This window comes from Lepeophtheirus salmonis, chromosome 5, assembly GCF_016086655.4.
Source record: "Lepeophtheirus salmonis chromosome 5, UVic_Lsal_1.4, whole genome shotgun sequence".
NCBI lineage: Eukaryota > Metazoa > Arthropoda > Copepoda > Siphonostomatoida > Caligidae > Lepeophtheirus > Lepeophtheirus salmonis.
The window spans coordinates 25479382-25495098 of record NC_052135.2 but is presented as its reverse complement, the minus strand read 5'-3'; the positions used below and the strand labels follow the sequence as shown (position 1 = coordinate 25495098).

At 28.4% G+C, this 15717-nt stretch overlaps 1 protein-coding gene and 1 long non-coding RNA gene across 5 annotated transcripts in view; one reads left to right on the top strand and one right to left on the bottom strand.

Moving 5' to 3' along the window:
- The window catches only part of Syt7 (Synaptotagmin 7), a 313580-nt gene that overhangs the window by 71780 nt on the left and 226083 nt on the right, over nucleotides 1-15717 (top strand). The window lies entirely within an intron of this gene.
- Nucleotides 1-15717, bottom strand: part of LOC121118401 (uncharacterized) — a 40471-nt gene that overhangs the window by 8288 nt on the left and 16466 nt on the right. For 2 of the 4 annotated variants that reach the window (XR_011780079.1, XR_005864430.2), the window contains one exon: nucleotides 4549-5042. The exons of the other annotated variants lie outside the window; for them this stretch is intronic. This is a non-coding gene — a long non-coding RNA (uncharacterized lncRNA). Of the gene's footprint in view, nucleotides 1-4548; nucleotides 5043-15717 lie in introns of those variants that run through there. 4 annotated transcript variants of the gene reach the window in all.

Below are 15717 nucleotides of genomic sequence, written 5' to 3'. Positions count from 1 at the left end.
ATCCCACAAATTTCAGTATTAAGCCCATAAGTTACTCAAGTATATCTATGAAATATTTCTGTATATTATATTATGTATGTCACATATTCAGTAAAATATATTTGGATTTTCCCCAATTACTGATTTTTCTTATTTTTTTTTTTTGTGTTGATGCACCACATATGATAGTAATTGTTTGAGTAGTATTTAGAATCCTTCTGGGAAAATGTTTTCTTAACTTTTTGAAAGAAAAAAAACCGTCTTTCTTAAACTTGCGTAAAAAATTACTTCAAAATTATAAAAACTTTTATTACATGATACACAGTCGACATTAATACAAATTACACTATTAAAAAAGTACTTATTTCTTATATATTTCTTCCATTTTGCTCAAATAAATATGAATTAAAACACTTATATGAGTTCAAGTCATGGATAAAAAGTAAATCTTATTAAAAAATAATTTATCTAAAGAACACTATTTTGTTATTATTCCTCTAAAACATTATAATTTCCTTTTTGATAAAAATCTCTATTAAATGTTCCTTATTATTAAAAAAATAGAATATCTAAAAAGTATTCATCACATTTGGTGAGGTTGCGTCTCAAATATAAAATATAAGCGAATATTTATTTTTTATTTATGAGGCACATGATAAAAAAAGAACAATTTATAAGTTGATAAATTATTTATTCATAACCACGTGGTTCCACCTACATAACGCCCCCTCCCCCTCAAGAAACAACTTTTTGAAAAATTACCATATTTTCCATTCCTTGGGAGAAAATAGTAGATTTTACCCATTATAGCAAATTTATATAAAATTTTCTCTCTGTATAAGCCCTGCCTTTTCTGTTCATTCTGTGTAGTCCACCTACTTTCACACTTTATCAATGTTATAAAGCCAAGTGGCTAACTGACAATCACCCGGGTTTTTTTTCTTCCAATTTTACGATATTTTTTTTTTTGCACTTAAGTTACCATGAATTGCCCTATAAATAACTATGCTATCTCCATGAATCTATCTCTTTCATTGAATTTATATCATAAATTCTACAAATGAAGGGGAAAATAATTCTCAAAGTTATATAAATTCTTAAATTAATTATATGTTTTTAAAGTATTTTATATAATATAATTGAAGCTAATATTATAATTTCATTAAATTATATCCCTAGAAGCTTTCAAAATTGTGAAAATGAATTTGTATCTCAAATTATGTAAATTATATCAATGTTATGTATTTAAAAGTGGACTAGATAACGAAAGGAGTCGATGGCTGAAATGGGATTGTCGTTACAAAATTTAAATTTTGGGGGTATATTATTCAGCTTGTAGAAATTATATTGAGACATATAGTTTTGTACAAAGTTAAAAATAATAAGCAAATTTTTGCAACCCATTTCATACCATACATAGTGTTTTAGCTAAAATATTATTTAACAGCAGAAAATAACCTTGTTTATCGGTAAAATCGAAACAAGTTTAAATGAATCAAAAGAATGTAATATTTAAAAATGTTTTTTGAACTATCTTAACATTTAAGGATTAAATGCTATTCATCAAAAATAAGAAATATATAATATTTTTCCTCTCTATATATTTATCAAGTTGTCCCAGTTGGTGTGTGTCTTTTTTGATTAATAATTTGTTATATATTTTTTAGGATAAGTAGCAGAGCTTTAGATATTCAATAAACCAATCTCCAGTTACATTTTTAAAGATACACCTTGGGATTTGTGTTTATTTCCTTCCTCTCATAGCTGCCAGTAGCTAATATAATTAAACAACAAAGAGGGGGTAACATATCTATCATGTGCATACATGTAATATTAGTATAGACAAGTTATTTCTAAAAACTTTCTATTATGATTTTCAAATCTAACGAGTTCTTTCTTTTAAAGTAAAGATGTTCTCCGATTTAATAAGTGTTTTTTTTTAAAGTACTCAAACAAATAACGTGCCATTTTCTCTCCTCGAACAAGAAACATTTTAAATACCAAACCTGCTGATTTTGATAAGGAAAGTTGTTGAGGTTCGAAAGTTATATTATGTTACATTCTTTAAATATACAGGCATGATAGATGCTTGATGAGGTAACACATACTAAGATACTCACCTTCCAAATATTCTTCAAATTGTTAGGATTACCAAATCATTTTTCAAAAGAGGAGAGATTATTTTTTATTACCACCCAAGTGATGAAACACAGACCGTAGGGAATTTCTAGAAAATTGAAGTGTACCTACATAACCACGTGTCAACTAGACCCAATCTTCCCCCTCTAATCAAAGAAAGGTAAATAATTTCTTTACAAAATCAGATGCTCAATTCTATTTAAACGTGATTTGTATGTTAGTAATGATATATATAATAGATACAAGCTACATCCATATTATGTGTTAATTGATAAAGACATCTACGTACTCAATATAACTCCTACCTAAATGCTTAGATATGTACATATATATATGTATATCGAAAATATTGTTGAAATAATTTAATTAAGTCTTTTCTAATAAGCTGGTCTTAAGAAAAAAAAATCGATATTGACTTTATTACATAATATTACTACACATAATATTTACATTGTACAATGAACATAGGTGAATTAACCTTCTGTTTTAAGTTGCAGAGAAGAAAGATACAAATTGATATTGTTGTATAATTTATGACCTACTGGTATGTAAAAACAAAAGAAACCAAAAATTAAAGATAATCCCGTCAAGCTTTTTTATCCACTCTCAAACTCGACTGTCGAAAGAGAAAGGCAACATTTGAAAAATCAAAGGTGGGTAGTCTTTTCTATTTTTTTCTTGTGGGAAACTGTCAATAATTATTATAGAGAGAATAATTATTCATAATAATATATTTTTATTAATGAAGAAGGACACGAATTCTAAACGAAGTTTGTTAAGTAAAGTCGTTATATTAAGCCTTAAGTAATATAAAGTCGTTACTATTAGCTACTGGAAAAGTTATGTTATACAGGAAATATATAATAACTAAGCGTTACTTCCCAAACCTGATCAGGGTTAAATTTTGTGACATACATGCATTCATGATTTATATAAAAGAATAAAATTCAAATCCTATACTCTTTTAGAGTTCATAATACGTAGATTCGTCAGTGGCTGTCAATCGTAAAAAAAGTAAACTCATGAAAAATTATTAAAAATAGCTAAAAGGAAATAACTCTGATTGTGAGTTTAAACAATATAAAGAATGTTTGAGAGGTTAGTAGCTTAGTTGTTATGGCGTTTATTAAATTAGCTATGAACAGTCATGACAGTCAAAGGGAATAAACTTTGCTCACAACTTTAATAAATTAATGTTAAGATTAACAATCAATTCAACAGGTTTCTTTAAGAAGCAGTGAAATTCCGACGTCTTTTAAATATATCTGCTATAAATGCTAGTTATTCTGATCATATCTAAATAATATTACATTTATTTTCTGAAAATAAATAACAGAAAATATACTTATAGTAATACTATTTAAATTAAAATAGATTTTGAAATATAATTAATTGACAAATAAATGAAATTATTAATGACTTGTATCATATTATACACCGATTGAAATTATCTTAAATCAATAGAAACTATATTATAGAAAATTAATTCAATCGCATTCAATAAAATATGGAATATTTTGACAAGATTTGGGTCATTATGTATTGTTAAATGTAAAAAAATTATCGTTTAGGTTAACAATATTATTTTACTATGTATGAAAATCAACAGAAATAAGGAATTTAGATGTCGCTGAAAATAACCACTGAAAATAAGTACACGGAAATGAATGACCACCGTATAATAGATATATTTTCATTTGTTTCAAAATGTTATCCTTATGTACTTATGTTACTATGTTCTATATAAATACAAACTATATTATATTTTTCCGTCAAAATGACCATTTTTTTCCCTGGTAATCAATTTTGTAATGAATAAATTATATGCTACATATATTTTGTATATGTAGATACACAAGACAAATATATCACAATAAAATTATTTTGAGTGAATATATCAATTTTGGGAGACAAGACACAGTTGCAACAGGCCATTTTTCTTGAACATTAAAAATGCTTGTATGTCACAAAATTTAACCCTGATCAGTTTTGGGAAGTAACGCTTAATTATTATATATTTCCTGTGTAACATAACTTTTCCAGTAGCTAATAGTAACGACTTTATATAACTAAATACTTAATATAACGACTTTACTTAACAAACTACTTAATATAAAGCAATTACTTTTGAATCAAGGGACATTTAATAGCTCACTATATACTATTTCATTGAAACTGCTATTATCTCAGCTAATAATAAAATATATGAATCAGATCACAAGACAAGCAACAAAAAAGACAAATAAGGGCATACTGTTATTTTTAGAGGCTATAAGTTTATGCTTGATATAATTTGAAAGTCTTGAAATATTTTTGAAACTAAAAACACTTAAAACAATAATATCTAAGCAACAGAGAATAAGAAGAGCCAGAAAACCCAAACTACTTCATGGGGGTAAAGGAAGAATGAATATAATAAATTAGTACTACTTTGTGACAACAGTTAGTATGATTTACTTTTGGACAATATAGTGAAATATACGTTAAATTAATGATTTCTAAGATAACAAGAATGGTTTGGATGGATCTTTTTGTCAGAACATCCAGATATATTAATTGGAGTTCACTTATAGGGCCATTGAACTCATATCTGTTGATGACATTGGGATATCCATGATGTTTAAGGATCTCATCTCTTTAGAAAAGGTTTGCGTGCCTTACTTGGTGGATTTCATCTCATTTAATGGAAGTATCATTCATTGTGCAGATGTCCTTTAACACATCCAAAATGATTATTTACTCATTCATTGGTTCAACACACATCCGTTGCTCGAGATCATTTATGGAATTATTGAATAGTTCTTTAAGAACTGAGGATATTTTTAATAAAGATGAATAATATGGAATGACATGTGGAGTGAGGAACAAATATACTTATCATTCTTCTACTGCAGCTCTTCCATTGAAACTAATTCAAATGTCTCCTAGATGAAATAGAAAACTCTTTCATTGATTTGATTCCTTTAGTATCATTGATTTACATTAAAAAACAAACAAGTCATATCTATGACACTGAAAAATATGAATTTCGTTTAACATATTTGAAAAGTTGGTGAGTCATTTTATGAATGACAAAATCACTTGCATCATCTTTGAATACAACTTTCATTAGGATTTATGAATCTATGCATCAGTATTCGATAAATAAATTACCAAGTTCATTAAACGCGTACAATGTGACAAAACTATAAAAAAACCACGATTGTTGACATTAAAGGATTGATTAAGTCCCTTGACAATTGTAAAATGAGATTAATATTTAAAATTATTTTTTTAATCATCAATGGTAAATAATATGTGTATATTTATGTACTTCATTGATTTATGTTTATATTATTATTTTGTTTTGATTGATTAGCCTTGTAAGATGGTTGATAATTGATTAATTTACTACAATTTACACTGATTACAGTTATATACTTCTAAATATCTAGGTATATAATTAAAACGTAAGATTTTTGTTGACTACTTTCATTGGTCTAAGGTTTATTCATAAAAAAATTGAAATCCATCGATATGGTGAATAATTGTTTCGTTCCAGAATGCCGTAGTATTTACAAACCATCAAAGTTTAACTAAAGTCACTGTTGGGCTTACTTTTCTTAGCCTGTAAGTTTTATCATCCAATATTTCATAAATTAAAAATAACAGGTTTTTATTCTAGAAAATTATAACTTAAACAAAAAAATCTAAAACAATATTTTGACTAATTGTAATATTTTAAAACTAGTAGCTGAAAACCTGGAAATTCTTAAAGTTGAATGTGTTGAAGAGCATCATTTTAATCGTTTTATATTTGGATCAAATTTTCAAATGAATGGGAAAACAATTAGTTTCTGAAGTACATGGTAATATTAAAAAATAATTAGGGCTTCTTATAAATGAAAAGTAAAAAAAGGATTCAAAAATTGATTTTTGTGGATTAAAACGAAAATTAATTCAATATTGATTATGTTCCTCAACCTTAATAAAATGGTATTGTACAATATGATTATTAATATTGAATAAATTAATCACTACAATCTGCTCTTATTTCTAATTAAATACCTATCAATGAAATAAAAGCATAAGAATACTTCGAATTTTATCTCTTCTTGCAATATTTTCTTTTAGTTTAAGTATTTGTTCCTTAGATTAAAGTTTAAAATTTTGAACTAAAATTATAAAATGTCTGTAAACCAGAGAATAAATAGTTAGGGAGGTATTAGTGAAGAATATGGTAAGATACAAAAAATCAACAATGCAAAAATAGAAACTTCTAGTTGATATTTGCATGTTTCATTACTGTTCTTGTGTTCAGATGATCCAGGATCAAAGATAATAAATGATAAAAAACATAAGTCTAGAAAATGGAGCAGAAATGAGTTTCCAAGGGTAGGACTGTACATATATTGATTTACTAAAGTTCGCCCAATCAATATTCAATCTATGAAACTCACCCAATTGATTGTAGCATTTTTCATCTATAACGGGATATATATATAAGTAATAAGTAACTTATTTATCAATTAAGTAATGTCACACAACAAATTTTGATGCAAATTATTGTACAAAAAAAAGTTAATTTTTTAAAGACTTATTATTGAAAATATTGGATTTAACTGATTTTGAGGATTTCATTTTAAGAAGAATCATATTATTGTAATTAGTCAGTTAGAATATTATTCTTATAATTAAACTGATATATAATAAATTTGGAATTTTGTCATATTATTATTTCTGAAGATGTCTCCAATGGAGACGAAATCAATTAAGTGTTACTGATCCTCTTAACATCTTTGTTTTATTGTGTTGGTTGAGTCAAGTCCGTCTTCTTTAAAGTTTTTAACAGGTATCATTTGGATTATTTTTCATTTTTCTCTCAGTAATATAGTTTATATCAAAATTCAAAAGTCCCTCATTGAGAAGAAATTTGAGACACTTAGTCGCTCAGTAAAAAAGAGGCATTTACAAAAAGTACTGCAATTTTTGAATTGTGTCTTCTTTATCATTTTATATTATTACACTTTCCATCAAGCCATGTTCTTTCTTACTAGAATAAGGTCCAGAAGGTTTTTTTTGGGAGTTAATTTATCCGATTTATAACCTCGATCACTGATCTATAATATAAACTTATTATATCTTAATTTGCTACAATTAATAATTTATGAACACCTTATGAAGTAAATTTTTAGGTATCTCTAATAAATTATTTTGCCTTAACTACTAATTTAAATCAGAATTTTTATCTTTTGAAAACGTCATCAGCTATGGGGATAGTTGCAACATTTCACGGGTCGTATTAAAATGTAATTTGAGGAAAAACTATATCCTAATATAACCAAATAAATGCATTCAACAATAAAAAAACAAAAAAAATTCTTGCCATATATTTTTAAACTTTGGCGTGTGTCAGTCCAATCAGCTTCGGATAATTGAATAATAATAAAAAAATTACAAATATCCCTGGTCTCCCCTACATAAGTTTATTTGTACTATTAAAATGATTTAATGACACCACCCCGTCTTTACATTTACATATATAAGATAGATAATATGTGAAACATGATACTGTATTTTTTTTAAATGATTAAAATTCAGCATATATAAGTGCACGTTTACATAAAAGCAAGCTAGAATGATTATTCTAAAAATATAATGGGATTTTTTTTTAAAATTATGTTCACATTTTTCCAATAAATTATTTAGATTTACCCTTTGGAGGCGCCGTAAATTGCCCTAAAAAGTAGGCAAAATTGATTTTTACAATAAAATAAAATAAAATTGATAGATTTTATTTGAAAGACATTATCATGACCAATATTAGTCTCTTAAATCAAATATAGGTCCTAAACTTTAATTAAAATTATAAAAAATCTAAACTTATTTAATTTCCTACTATATAGAGTATTGTGATGTATGTACATTGTAAATATACATATATTAAGTAAAAAAATTAATTTGTTTTTTATCTTTAAAACAATCTTTGTTAAAGATTGTTCTTATGTTAACGCACCACACATATAAATTATTTTATGTACGTATGTAAAAACAAAACAAATCATTCCGGTATTTCAGTGTATTTATGTATTACATATGGTTCCCTCTTGTCTAGAAATAAAGTGCCATATATTATTACTTATGATTTATTACCTATTATAAGTAAAAACACACTAAAGAAACAAAAAACAAAGCATGCATCTAAATTATTTTACTCATTCGCACACCTTCGACCCCAAAAAAATCTAGGAATGGTACTTTTGTCAGAGCTAGAATAATACAACTGAATTTTTACCTACAAAAATTGTAGAAATAAATGAGGTAAAAAATAAATAAGAGTCCTGAAAACATGCCCCACTAAAAAAAAACCCCAAAAAAGGACGTGGTAACCTTGACAATTTGAAAAATGATTGAAAAAAGAACAGCATAGCTGTCATGCTGTTTTATTAGATTAGCTATGAGCAGTTATGAGAGGAAGGGAATACGCACAAACCCCACTCCATATTTAGCAAGAGCATAGGCAGGGAGTACTCCAATGTCAATTTTCAATTATACTCTGAAATTTTTAACTTATAAACAAATTATCAGTGTTGCTCTTCATCTCTCATTAACAAAACCTTACGTATTTATTTTATAATATATGTTATCCTTTGTTTTGTTAAAAAAAATAAGGATAACAACTTAGGAATATAAATTCGTGTCATGTCAATTTTCAAATTCTTTTTCTTTAGTATAGAGGCAGGTAAAATTTTTATAACTTTAAAGAGAAATGAAGGGCATTAATTCAAGGTGATAATCGTTTTCCACTGATATATTTATTGTTTCTTTCCACGTAGTCTCTTTTATTTATATAAGTATGTAAATATTGGAAAAAAAAGGATCTTGATGGGCATAGATATGAAATTTTTAGTAACAAATTCTGAGAGAAATATTTTATTAGTGAAAAAATGTTATCCTTTATAACTTTTTTCAGGGATTATATTTCTCAAAAATAATGTTTGAGAAGAAAGAAAAAAAATATATACAAAATGAACTTTCAAAAAAATTTAAAGGGTATTAAGGAAAATATGAGGGAATTAATATATGTATAACTAAGTTTCTTGGGCACAAAGTTCCTATACATGGGTTGAGTAGGAGTTATTTTCTGCCTTACATTTAATTAGATTATCCTATAATTATATGTATTTATTGTATTTCGCAATATTTCCACCAAAAAGAAAAAAGGCCAACATTAGTTGTAGTGAGTCCATTCTTCCCCATCTGTGTAGTTATTCTTTAATTAATAATAGAAAATTATTAACAACTTAGTAAGAGCTCATTTTAGTTAAACTAATCAAGGATCTCAGAGAACTAATAAGAGAAAGAAAGGTAAAAAAATAAAAATCTTACAAAAAAATAGTTAGTACATTGTTGTTAGTAAGATAACATTGTGTCCTAAAAAGGATATTTTTCTCAAATACCGGGAGATAAACCTACGTGCAAATTTTAAATGTGAAAAAATATTATACATACAATTATCAGAAAGTTGTTGTTTTTTTATCCGTACCTACAAGTTATAACTCATATTAAAACTTTTCATAATAAACTTACATTAGTGTGGCTCTTATTGTGCACTTTTAAAGTTTTTATTTTAATTATCTCAACCACCTTCTCAATAGGTGTTAATAGAAAAAATATATTTACGTGCTAAAAATTGTAAATTTCTCAATATTTGATAATGTTTTTACTTTTAAACACAAATGAAACGTAGAGTAAATTACTAATACCAATACCGAGAATAGAAGAGTGCGCCAAAAAAGGATTTCTTTTTGTTCATAAATACTTTGTAACACAATAAATATCAAATAATTTAAGTGATCAATGTTTAAAAAAGGATTAAATAATCAAAGTTTGGGAAGTCATACATTACACATTTTTCAGAAATTCTGTTATAATCATAAAGGGTGATTCAAAACGAGCGGTTTTTGGATTGTAGAAATAAAACACATAAAATATTATATTATGGTCAAAACTTTATTATGAACGGAAAAAACAATCCTTTACACAATTATTCCTAGAAAATAATCCCCTATATTGACCGCAACTGGTCTTTAAATGGTCCATTCTTTCGCGCCAATTTTCGATGACGCGTTCGAGCATTGTGACCGGAATTTCACGAATAACTCACTCAATATTTGCTTCAATTGTCCCTGGTTTATCCACAAAGACTTTTGCTTTTACGTAGCCCCAAAAAAAAAAGTCCAAAGGTGTGATATCACACGATCTTGGTAGCCAATTCAACGGGCCAAAACGTTAAACTAATTGCTCACCAAAATGATATCCCAATAATTCCATTGTTATGTGCGCTGTGTGGCAAGTGGCACCGTTTTGTTGGAACCAAATATCGTGGAGACCATTTGCTTCAATTTGAGCAACAAAAAAAGTCTGATAAAAGTCTGTTAAAGGTGGCGAATCGATTCTTCACGATCTTCGGCTACACTCTCGGATACAGCCCCAATATTTTGTACGCTGCGACCTGTACGTGGCCTACCAGACGACGAGACATCCCAGCAAGTTGCTGCCCCTTCAAATTTTTTGATTATTCTGCGAATTGTGGATTCTGGAGGTCGATTATGTGGACCATAAGTTGGGCGTAATTTGCGAAAAGCTTCTTTCACAGAACGCTGATTTTCATAGTACAATTGAACAATTTGTACACGTTGTTGTAGCGTATATCTTTCCATGATGAATTGTAAAACAATACTGAGTAAAAATGACGTATGAATTTGACAGAACTCTTGCGCCTGTCCAAAAATCCCTACTGGAACAAACCGCTCGTTTTGAATCACCCTTTACTTATAATATAATTAATAATTTATTTTCAATGTTATAGCTTCATTTTGATCATAAACGTAAAATAAATTCAAATCAAGGGCTAATTTCAGTAATATAAATTAATAGATTAACTAATATCTTAAAATATGAATTAGAAGATTGTTCTTATTCCAGAACTATTCTACTCTAAAAATAGAGTCAGAGACGACTTTGGGCTATAGGTGTGTCAATCAGGACTTGATTAGGTACATACATACGAGCTTCAACAAATTCCAAACGATTGATTCATTTTCTCTGTCTATTGAATCACAAATATCCATATATTTATATTTCTTTCTGTATGTTTTGACTGAAAAAATGGATGACACTTTTCCAAACCATTATAATTTGGCATATTGTTTAAATTTCCCTGGTGATCATCGTTACTCCAATGCAGGATACATTTTGTCTACTTTGAAGTAATATCCTTTTTCTACAATTATGAATTATAATATCTTCTTTTCTTTGATTCACTAAGACGTATCTAAACATAGCTGAATTTTCTTACTTTAATTTGGCCTTCCACTATCATTTATATTTTCAATAATTCCAAACTTCGTAGCACTGTCTGGGACAGTTAAAAATAATTTTGTTACTTTTTTTTTGTACTTCTAGTAATTAAATGAAACTAAAGTTTTATTTCCATACCTTAATATTATATTTTACATACAGTTATATAAAGATAAAAAATATGGCATATTATATCAATGGGTCCAAAATAAGTTAATACACGTATTTACCAAACTAAAAACCTTTAAATGTTATTCTATCAATAAATACAAAATAGAATTGCCCTATTTACAAAGAATAAATAATTTACAACATTTGCAAAGTTTTTAAATTTCTATGTGTCCGATACACGTAAAAATTCAAACTATCCTTTCTAATTCTTTTCAATTTTATTTTTATGCAAGAAAAATAAATTCTTCGTGTATATAAAAATGAAAATGGAGTGCAGACCTGATAGCTATATTAACTAGCAGCCGTATATGCGAGTTATATTAGAATGAATAGCACATCTGCTTATGATAAATGAGTTTTTTTATTTAAAAAGGAGAAAAAGAAGTACATACCAGAATGAAGTACAAGCTTTTCAAATAATATGAACAAAGAGATAAAAATATAAATATATTGTAGGCCTAATAAAGGTAAAAAAAGAAGAACAAACTCAATTTTATTATTTTATATCAAAATGCACTTACTTTAGAAATAAATTAATTAATTTAAAAAAATGAAGACATATGCAGTATGCGCGTTACAGATTCTATAGATATTAGAGGGTTTTTATGATACATACTTACTCAATGTGCTTCTATTGAAATATAATACAAAAGGAAGCATAAGATAAATTATTTCAATATCCTTGATATATTATTTAATCTGTTTCATTGAAAGGGGCTTAAATTTTTATTTGGTTATGTAGATCCTTTTCACGTGAAGTCATCATTCTGCAAGACACCCATTATTTTTTATTATTATCCATCACTCAATTGCTCATTTCGTTTAGGCAAAGTATCTGAATGCAGTTTTGGTATATTCTAAATTACTATTATAGACAAAGAAAACTTGAACAGGTACAAAATGTACTAAGAATGAGTAACCGTAAACAAACTTAAAAATAATCAAAGAATGGTTTCACAGCTATAAATTTACTATTTATTAGACCTTTTACATTAGAAAAGGGCAAATTGAGAGTTCGATAACCACTATTTGAGTTACCCAAAGTAGTCTCCCTTAGCTGCAATGAAAGCCTCTACACGTTGCCGAAATTAGGAGCAAGCTGAGACAATCTTCTCCATGGATGGGACTTCCCATGTCTCTTAAATGGCCAACTTGAGGGAGTCAATGCTGTTGTGGTGGATGCTTTTACACTTACTCTGCACGGAGTTTCACCAATGATAATCCAGGGGCTTGAGGTCGAGAGATGATGGAAGGCAGAAGTCTGAGTCCCAGAAATTTGCAAATTTGTTCCTGAGAAAGGGCTGATTCTTCTTCGTTGTTTAGGAGGAATCTTCATCCTCCTACCACAAATAACCACCCTTGAGGTAATTGGTCTTCAACCAAGATGATACATTGTATCTAAGCACCTTGTAGTAAGCATCCTAGTTGACAGAAATACACACGTTCATCTTCAAGCCGGGCCTAAAGTTCAACTCTAAGGTTTATATCTGTGTTATTTACACCAAAGTATTTCCCTGAATTTGCAGCATCATGAAAAATCAACTTTGGATCTGGAAACAAGACGGGCTTCATTTCATACTTGTAACAAAACACTCGATTCTGAGAATGTGATGTACGTCCCGCAGAGTTCTTGGTCTCCTAACTCGATGGAATTGAACCTTTTAGACTAGATCTGGGATAAGGAGAACATTCTGGACTCTACCCAGTGGGACAGGAAAGAAGGCAGTGGGACGTTTCTGGGGACGTTGAAAACGGTGGACCGAGCTAACGGCGATTTTATTGATTTAATGTCAAATTAATGTTATAATGTTGATTTATGTTGCAAATTTGAATTTTTTTTCGGCTTGCGACCGTTTAGATGACCTATCCTTTACTACTATATTTTAAATTGCAATATTTGTAACTTCAATTTGGGGCCTGTTAAAACAAAAAGTAAGCAAAAATATTTTTTTCTAAATTTCCGTATGGATTATATTTGTATTCTTTAAAGAATTATCGTCAAATTTTATCAACAAGTTACTATTAACTCTGTTATTGTGCTACAATTTTCGGTTAATGTAGCTAAAATTGATTGCTTCAATAAAAAAATATTGACTTACTTGAAATACCTTATCAGGGCCAATTTAAGTATCTTCAATGAAATAAAAGTTCAAAAATTTAACCAGAATTCTTGGTTATATTAATTCATCCTACAAATTCCAATACAGAACCTATCATGGACTCAAGTATGTCTATTAAATATTAGACTTCATACCTATATACATCAAGTAAAAATATAGTTTGGAATTATCTCTTTTCTTGATTTTTGTTCAAACTTTTTTTCGACTCTTCCTAGCAAAGACAAATGTAGATTTAAAATAGAGTCTAGAAAACAGCCCCTGTTTCTATAAGATAAAAAATTGCAAATTCATCTAATAACTCTATAATCTATAATCCTATTTGAGGAGAGAGTAGCTTAGCTGCGACGACACTTTATTAGATTATCTATGAAAGGGAGGAAATAAATAGAAATTCAACTTCTTATCTAGTAAATACATAGATAAGAACTAATCCGAAATCAACCTCCAATTATATTATGAGTAAAACAAGGGCTTACACTTATAGTTCTACAACAAATCCTCACTTTTTCATTCGGGATCACACACGCTTTATACTTACTTAGATGTTTCCTTCTTATGAAATAAAAAGTAAAGATAACAGCTTTGGAAAATAAAATAAAACTATTCAGATTACGATTGAAAAGGGCTACGCTCATTTAAAATAATATTTTTTTCAACTATAGCAATACTTATCTTGCTATAGGGATGCTTATAACATTTGATGAGTTGCATTCAAATGTCATTTGTGGAAAAACTACTGACTAGTATAACATATTCAAACCATAGTACAATTGTTCCTAAAGTGGGGTTCCGACCCCTGTAGATGTCTTGGTAGACAACGGAGGGATTGCAAGATGATTTCCAAAAAAGAAGAATATCATTTAAATTAAAATTACTTTGAGTAAAGGGATTTAAAAGGTGAATTGCATATAAAAAGAAAATTGAAAAAAGATGCTATTTATCCCTTCCAGAGGTCTCATACCTGGAGAAGGATTTGAGCAAGCTCCAAAGAAAACAAAATTAATTAAGATAGTGTACCATTTTGACGAATATTATAATGAAATATATTTGGAAACATTAGACAAATCATCCCAAACCAACGTAAAATCAACTCAAACAATTGTTAGAAAAGGTTAACGCATCTAATCAAGCATGTGTATCCCGAATTATACAAATTAGTAGGGCTTCTAATACCAGAAAAGTTCCCCTCATTCTAGAACTCGAGTCACTAAGAAAACAGAATGCAGATTTACACGAAAAAGTGAAAATCCTTCAATCGGAATATAGATTATTAAAATCCAAATCTAATTTTAAGGAAACGATGAAAGGAGAACTGGAAAAGATTTACTAAATTTCAGTGTTGACTCATTATCAGTGGGAAGAGGTTTGGAAAATGGAATGAGGAGGATTTTGTTAAAGCACTTATACTGAAATATATTTCCTCAAAAGCCTACCATTACATTCAATCCAGTGGTCTACCTCCGGTTCCTAGTGTAATAACCCTCAAACAGTGGATCCAAATTTTAAAACAGCTGGAATCAACCAAATGTTATTAAAATTATCCCTTAAAAAATCAAATCCAACGAAACTCCAAACGGAAACTTATCTGTCTTGCGCTTTGATAAGATGAAGCTCCCGAACAATATCAAAAACGGACATTGGATGTGCCTATGGAGTAAATTTGGATATACAAAAGGATATTCTCCAAAGCATGATAAATGTGATTGGAACAATGAAGCAAATTAGGAGAATTAAAAATGGGGAAGTAGTGTTGCCTGAGTCATCTGCTTTGAAGCCCTACCGAAAGGGCATAAGTATTTCTTCAAAATCTTTGATATCATTCTATCAATACATAAATAATGAAATTGGCTTTCCATATATTGACATCTTGTTTAAATCAAAATTGTCTAAAAATTTTTTTTTCAAGAATAAGATGTATTGGACGAACACACTCTCATCCTAATGCGGTAGATGCCATGGATCGGTT